Source organism: Mesoplodon densirostris, chromosome Y (assembly GCF_025265405.1).
Source record: "Mesoplodon densirostris isolate mMesDen1 chromosome Y, mMesDen1 primary haplotype, whole genome shotgun sequence".
Classification (NCBI taxonomy): Eukaryota; Metazoa; Chordata; class Mammalia; order Artiodactyla; family Ziphiidae; genus Mesoplodon; species Mesoplodon densirostris.
Genome location: NC_082682.1, coordinates 9,969,901 through 9,978,328, shown reverse-complemented (window position 1 = coordinate 9,978,328; position 8,428 = coordinate 9,969,901). Strand labels below are relative to the sequence as shown.

General features: G+C 46.3%; 1 pseudogene; it reads left to right on the top strand.

Moving 5' to 3' along the window:
- The first annotated feature begins 5,368 nt into the window (after positions 1-5,368).
- Positions 5,369-8,428, top strand: part of LOC132482902 (ubiquitin-like modifier-activating enzyme 1) — a 36,707-nt pseudogene continuing 33,647 nt past the window's right edge.

The window sequence follows — 8,428 nt, the reverse complement described above, 5'->3', positions numbered from 1 at the left end:
GCATTGTCATCATGGGAATTGTCACCATAGGCAGTGTCACCATGGACACTGCCACCATGGGCACTATCACTGTGAGAACTGTAACCATGAGTACTGTTACCATGAGCACTGTCAGCATGGGTTGTCACCGTGTGCACTGTCACCATGAGAACTGTCAGCATGGGCACTGTCACCAAGGGCACAGCCACCATGTGCACTGTTACCATGGTCACTATCACCGTGAGCACTGTCACCATGGTAACTACCAACATCGGCACTGTCATCATGAACACTTTCACAATGGGAACTGCCACCATGGGCACTATTATCATGAGCACACTCACCATGGGCAGTATCACCAAGTGCACTGTCAGTTTCAGCACTATCACCATGGGTACTGAAACCATGATCACTGTCACCATAAGCACTGTCACCATTCTCAGTATCACCATGTGCACTGTCACCATGGGCACTATCACCATGAGAACTGTCAGCCTGGGCACTGTCACCATGGGTATTGTGACTTTGGGCACTTTCACCGTGAGAACTGTCACCTTGGGCACTGGCACAATGTGGACTGTCACTATGAACAATGTCATCATGTGCACAATCACTGTTAGAACTGTCATCGTGGTCACTGTCACCATGTGCACTGTCACCCTGAGCACTATCAGCATGAGGGTTGTGACCATGGGCACTGTCACCATGGGCAGTGTTCCCATGGACAATTTCACTGTTAGTACTGTCACCATGGACACTATAACTATGGGCACTGTCTCCGTGAGCTCTGTCACCATGGGTACTTTCAACATGAGCACTGCCACTCTGACCGCTCTCACCATAAGAGCTGTCACCATGGGCACTTTCATGATAGGCACTTCCACCATTGACACTATCACCATGAGCACTGTCAACAAGTGCACAGTCACGGTGGGCATTGTCACTGTGCGCACTATCACCGCAAGGAATATCACATTAAGCAATATCACTATGGGCACTGTCACCATTTTGCACTGCCACCATGTGCATTATCACCTTAGGCACTGTCACCATGAGCACTTTATCACTGAGTACTGTCACCATGGGTTATTTCACCGTGGTGAAATGTCACCGTGAGAATTATCACCATAAGCAATTCCATGATGGGGCCATGGGTCTTGTCACTATGAGCACTGAAACAATGGGCACCATCACCTTGAGAAATCTCACCATGCTAACTGTCCCCAAGGGCACTGTCACAGAGAGAAATGTCATCATGGGCTCTGTCACAGTCAGTATTCTCACCATTGGCACTCTCATTGTGGGCACTGTCACCGTAAGCACTATTACCATGAACACTGCTACCGTGAGCACTATCATGATAAGAACTGTCACCATGGGCATGGCCACCACGTGCACTCTCACGGTGTTCACTGTCACCAGGGGCACTGTCACCATGGGCACTATCACCTTGAGCAATAACACCATGGGCACTGTCACTATTTTGCACTGCCACCAGATGCATCTTGACCATGTGCACTGCCACCATGAGAACTGTCACAAGAACTGTCACTATAAGAACTGCCACCGTGGGCACTTTCACCATGATTACTCTCACCATGGGTATTGTCACCTTGGGTACTGTCACCGTGAGTACTATCACCGTGAGCACTATCACCCTGAGCACTGTCACCACGGGCAGAGCCTCAATGCAGACTGTCACCATGAGCACTGTCACCATGGGCACTGTCACTTTGGGCACTGGCACAATGTGGACTTTCACCATAAGCACTGTCATCATGGGCACAATCACTGTTAGAACAGTCACCGTCGCCAATGTCAAAATGGGAACTGTAACCGTGAGCACATTCACCGTGAGGGTTGTGACCATGGGCACTGTCACCATGGGCAGTGTCCCCATGGACAATTTCACTGTTAGTACTGTCCCCATGGACACTATAACTATGGGCACTGTCACCGTGAGCTCTGTCACCATGGGCACTTTCACCATGAGCACTGCCACTCTGACCACTCTCACCATAAGAGATGTCACCATGGGCACTTTCACGATGGGCACTTCCAACAGTGGCAGTATCACTGTGAGCACTGTCAACAAGTGCACTGTCATGGTGGGCAGTGTCACCATGTGCACTATCCCCACAAGAACTATCACATTAAGCAATGTCACAATGGGCACTGTCACCATTTGCACTGCCACCATGTGCACTATCACCTTAGGCACTGTCACCATGAGCATTTTATCACTGAATAATGTCACCATGGGTAATATCAACATGGGCACTGTCACCGTGAGAATTATCACCATGAGCAATGCCATGATGGGCACTGGAGCCCTGGGTCTTGTCACTATGAGCACTGAAACAATGGGCTCTATCACCGTGAGAAATCTCACCATGCTAACTCTCCCCAAGGGCACTATCACAGAGAGAAAAGTCACCATGGGAACTGTCACAGTCAGTATTCTCACCTTTGGCACTCTGATTGTGGGCACTGCCACCCTGAGCACTATTATCATGAACACTGCTACTGTGAGCACTATCATGATAAGAACTGTCACCATGGGCATGGCCACCATGCACATTCTCACGGTGTGCACTGTCACCAGGGGCACTGTCACCATGGACACTGTCACCATGAGCACTGTAACCTTGGGCACTCTCACCATGGGCACTATCACCATGGGTAATGTTTTAATGGGCACTTTCCAGGTGAGCACTTTCACCATGGGCACTCTCCTCATGGGCAATGTCAACATGGGCCCTGTCACCGTGAGAACTGTCACCATGGGCACTGTCACTTTCGGCACTGTCCATGAGCACTGTCACTGTGGGCACTGCCACCGTGAGCATTATTATGATGAACATTGCTACTGTGAGCAATATCATCATAAATACTGTCACCATGGGCACTGTCCCTATTGGCACGGTCACCATGTGCATACTCATGGTGTGCACTGTCACCAGGGGCACTGCCACCATGGGCAGTGTCACCATGAGCACTGTAACCATGGGCACTCTCACCATGGGCACTGACATCTTGGGCAGTGTCACCGTGGGCTCTGTCACCGTGGGCACTGTCAGAATGGGAAGTATCACCATGGGCTTTGTGAGTGTGGGCACTGTCACCGTAGGCACAGCCACCGTGATATCTTTCACCATAAGCACTGTAACCATGGGCACTGTCACCATAAGCACGGTCACCATGAGTACTGCCACAATGAGCACTATAACCATGGGCAATGTCTCCATGGGCAGTTTCACCATGAGCACTGTCACTATTGGCACTGTCACCATTGGCAAGGTCACCATTTGCCCTGTCACCATGGGCCTTGTCACCATGGGCACTGTTAGGGTGGGTTCTGTCACAATAGGAAGTATCACCATGGGCTTTGTCAGCGTGGGCACTGTCCCCGTGGGCACTGACACTGTGACATCTATCACCATAAACACTGTATACAAGGGCACTGTCACCATGAGCATGGTTACCATGAGCCCTGCCACAATGAGCACTGTTATTTATGGCACTGCCAACATGAGCACAGTCACCATGTGCACTGTCACCATGGGCATGACCCCATGGGCACTGTCACCATGGGCATTGTCACCCTAGGTACTCTCATCATAGGTATTATCACTGTGAGAAATGTGAACATGGACAATGTCACCATGGGCACTGTCACCATGGGCATTCTCACCATGAGTACTGTCACCCTGGGCATTTTCACTTTGGGCACTGTCACTGTGAGTACTACACCATGAGATTTGTGACTATGGGCACTGTCACCATGGACACTCTCATAATGGGAACTATCACCGTGAACACTGTCACCATGAACACTGTCACTCTGTGCAGTGTCACCATGCACACTGTGAACGTAGGACTATCAATGTAAGCAAATTCACCATGAGCAGTGTCACCATGGGCACTGTCACCATTTTGCACTGCCACCATGTGCAGTGTCAAGATGGGTTATATCACTATAGGCACATTCACCGTGAGAAATGTGACCGTGTGGAATGTCTCTATGGGCCCTGGCACCATGGGCATTGTCACTGTGAGCATTGTCACAAAGGGCACTATCACGGTGACAAATCTCACTATGCTAACTGTCCCCATGGGCACTGTCACCGTTAGAAGTGTCAGCATGGGCACTGTCACTGTCGGCACTTTCACCATGGGCACTGTCATTGTGGGCACTGTCACCATGGTCACTGCCACCTTGGGCTCTGTCACCATGAACACTGTAACAATGTCCATTATCACCGTGTGTACTGTCACCATAGGCACTATCACCATGAGCACTGTCAGCATGTGCCTTGTCACTATTTAGCACTGTCACCAGGTGAACTACCACCAGGGGCACTGTCACGATGTGCACTATCACTGTGAGCACAGTTACGATGAGCACTGTAACAATGCACAATGTCACCATCGGTACTGTCCCCATGGGAACTGCCACCAAGTGCAATGTCTCCATTAGCACTGTCACCACGAGCACTGCCTCCTTGGGAACTGCTTTTATGAGCACTGTCACCAGGAGCACTGTCACGATGGGAACTGCCACCATGGGTATTTTCAACATGAGTACTGTCACCATGGGTATTGTCACCATTTTCACTGTCACCAAGAGCACTATTACCATGAGCACTATCACCGTGAGCACTCTCACTGTGGTCACTGTCACCATGAGCACTCTTGCCCTGGGTACTGGCACAATTCGGACTGACACCATGAGCCCTGTCACGATGGGCAATATCACTGTGAGCACTCTCACCATGGGCACTGTTACCATGAGCACTGTCACCATAGACGATGGTGCCGTGGGCAGTGTCACCATGGGTACTGTCATCATGGGCACTGCCACCATGTGCACTATCACTGTGAGCACTGTCACCATGGATACTGCAACCATGAGAAATATCACCGTGAGTACTGTCTGCATGGGTTGTCACCGTGTGCACTGTCAACATTGGCACTGTCACAATTTTTCACTGCCACAATGTGCAATGTCATCATGGGCACTATCACCGTGAGAATTGTCACCATGATTACTGTCATCATGGGCACTGTCACCAAGGGCACGGCCACCACGTGCACTGTTACCATGGTCACTATCACCGTGAACACTGTCACCATGGGAACTACCAACATGGGCAATGTCATCATGAGCACTTTCAGAATGGGAACTGCCACCATGGGCACTATCAATGGGCGGACTCTCACCATGAGCACTATCACCATGGGCACTGTCACCGTGAGCACTGTCACCATTGGCACTGTCACCATGAACACTATTACTGTGAGCACTAGCACCGTGAGCACTCTCACCGTGGTCACTGTCACCATGGGCACTGTCACTATGAGCACTGTCACTATGGGAACTGGCACCATGCCGACTGTCACAATGAGCCCTGCCACCATGGACACTATCACCATGAGCACTCTCACCGTGGTCACTGTTACCATGGGTACTGTCACTGTGAGCACTGTTACCATAGGCAATGTCACCATAGGCACTGTCTCCATGTGCACCGTCATCATGGGCATGGTCACTGTGGGCAGTGTCACCGTGGGCACTGCCACCATGGGCACTATCACTGTGAGCTTGTTTACAAAAACAAGTTTGGGCACGTTCTTTACCTTATTATGTCGGTCGTGTAAGGTCACATTCTAACTTGCCTGGAAGCATATGTGAAGGTAATCGCCAAGCTGACCTTTTGACACGAATTGACGCTTTCCCTTGTATTGAGGAGGCACAAGCTTCACATAATTTGCATCATCATAATTCTGCAGCTCTGTGATGTCAATTTCAACTGCCCCAGGAGATAGCCAGATCTATAATTAAAAATTGTCCACATTGTCCAATTTATTCATCCAGTTTGCCCATGGGGGTCAACCCTAGAGGATTATTACCTAATATGTTATGGCAAATGGATGTAACTCATGTGCCAACTTTTGGAAAGCTATCTTATGTACATGTTTCTGTGGATACCTATTCTCATGTAATTCTTGCCTCAGCAAGAACCGGAGAAGCTTTTAAGGATGTTATGCAACACTTATTTTTCTGTTTTGCCTTTCTAGGCATTCCAAAAGCTCTAAAAACTGATAACGCTCCTGCCTACGTTTCTAAGGCTTTTAAAGACTTTTGTGAAAAATTTAATATTTCCCATTCTACGGGAATCCCCTATAATCCTCAGGGTCATGCAATAGTGGAAAGAGCCCATCATACTTTAAAAGTTCAAATTACAAAATTACAGCAAGGGGAATTCAAGTACAGTTCTCCACACTACATTCTTCAACACACACTATTTGTATTAAATAATTTGAAGACTGATTCACAAGGTAATACTGCCATGATGAGACATTGGAATCCCGATATTAATAAACCTAAACCTAGGGTGAAATGTAAGGATCTGCTCACTCGTCAATGGAAAGGACCTGATATATTCTAACCAGCGGCAGAGGCTATGCTTGTGTATTTCCACAGGACGCTGACTCACCGTTGTGAGTGCCTGACAGTCTCATCAGACATGTCGGGCCCTCTGACCCCTCCTAACCACTTTCCAGTCAGGCACAAGCCACCAGAGCCGGAGACGTCAGCTGATGAATCACCATCAGCTAATGAACCGCTGCTGCAGCAGATACAAAACCTCACCATTGGAGAGAGACCAATTCTTTGTCTGCCACGTCCACACCCAAGACCTCGCAAGAGACAGGCCATCTCTACGAGAACTTCGAATCCACCAACTTGAGGTCAGATTAAATGACTTGCTGATGACACCGAGAATGTGGTAACAGACCAGGGAGCTACCTTAACACCTGGAAATCTTGTTGTTGCTATGCTTGCTATATTGGCCTGCCAGGTAACTAGGGGAAATGCTTTGGGTAAATCTTATTGGACTTATCTCCCTGATCCACCGATTTTACAAACTGTAGCCTGGGATAATGAGGGTATACCAGTGTCTACTACTATGCCCAGGTTAATGGGAGGAGCCATAAGCTCCTATCCATATAATAAATTTAAAACAAATAATAATTTTACTTTTCATGGAAAATCAGCGTTCCATCCTATATGTTTTATATTTCCATCAATTAATAATTCAGTAGCCTCTCGTAAGGATGTATGTATACTGTTTTTCTTAAAGGACAGCTTACTGCTTCTCCTTCGAGTCAATCTAATAAGAGACTTCTTTGGTCTTTGATTTATCTAGCACCTGGAGAAGATCCAACTTATAATCAACCTTCCTCTCATCGTTAAAATTTCCTCCTTGTAATCCTCCTTATGGTATTCATACAGGAGTACAATCATCTATATTACAATCTCCGGAAGACCAATTGGATAGTAACTGGGATGCTGTAGATACCAATATCAGATTTCCTACATGGAATTATTGTATATATTCTTCAAGAATAGATATTCCCATACAGGATACCACAAAAATATGTGCATGACTGAGTAATCCTGATCCATCTTCTGATGATCTTATTTACAACATCATGCACGTTATGATTTCAATTATGTATATTCAGAAATGGAATTGCTAGGTTATATGGTGGTATTATTTTTAGTATTTTGAGGAACATCCAAATTATTTTCCATAGTGGTTGTACTAAGTTACATTCCCACCAAAAGTCTGTAAGTGTTCCCTGTTTTCTACATGCTTGACTACACTTTTATGTCTTTTCTTTTTCATAATAACCACTATGAAATGTGTGAGTTGATATTTCATTGTGGTTTTAGTTTGCATTTATCTTACTATTAAAGATGTTGAGCAAATGTTCATGTGTCGGTTGGTAATTTGTATGTCTCCTATGAGGGGAATATATCTGCTAAGATCTTCAGGCCACGTTTTAATTAGATTATTCAACTTTTTTAAAAAAAACTGAGTCTTTTTATGTTTCGACATTAGTCCTGTAGCTGTCATGTTGTTGGCAAATATTTTCTCCCATTCCATAGGAGAATTCCTATGCCTCCTGTTCCATTCCCTCTTCACTCTTTTCAAGATTCTTTTTGTGAAGAGTCTTTTATATTTGATGTTTTCACACATGTTGATTTTTCCTTTTGTTCCTTCTACTTTTGGTATCATATCCAAAAGAATCATTGCTGGCACAATGCCTTGGAGATTGTTTTTTCTGTTTAATTCTAAGGATTTTTTGATTTCTGTTCACGTGGTGTTAATTTTTGAGTCGTCTAAGATGGATGATCAATTTTATTCTTTTCCATGTGGATATCCAGCTTTTCCAACACTACTTAGTGTAAAGTCTATTTTTACTCCATTGTTTATTCTTGTCGTCCTTGTCAAGTGTTAGTTGACTGGACATGGCTGAGTTTATTTCTGGGCTGTCAGTCCTATTCTATTGGTATATTGTCTGTTTTTATTCTAATTTCACTTTATTTTGATTACCATAACTTTGTATAATATTGTGAAACCAGGAAGTGAGTTGCATC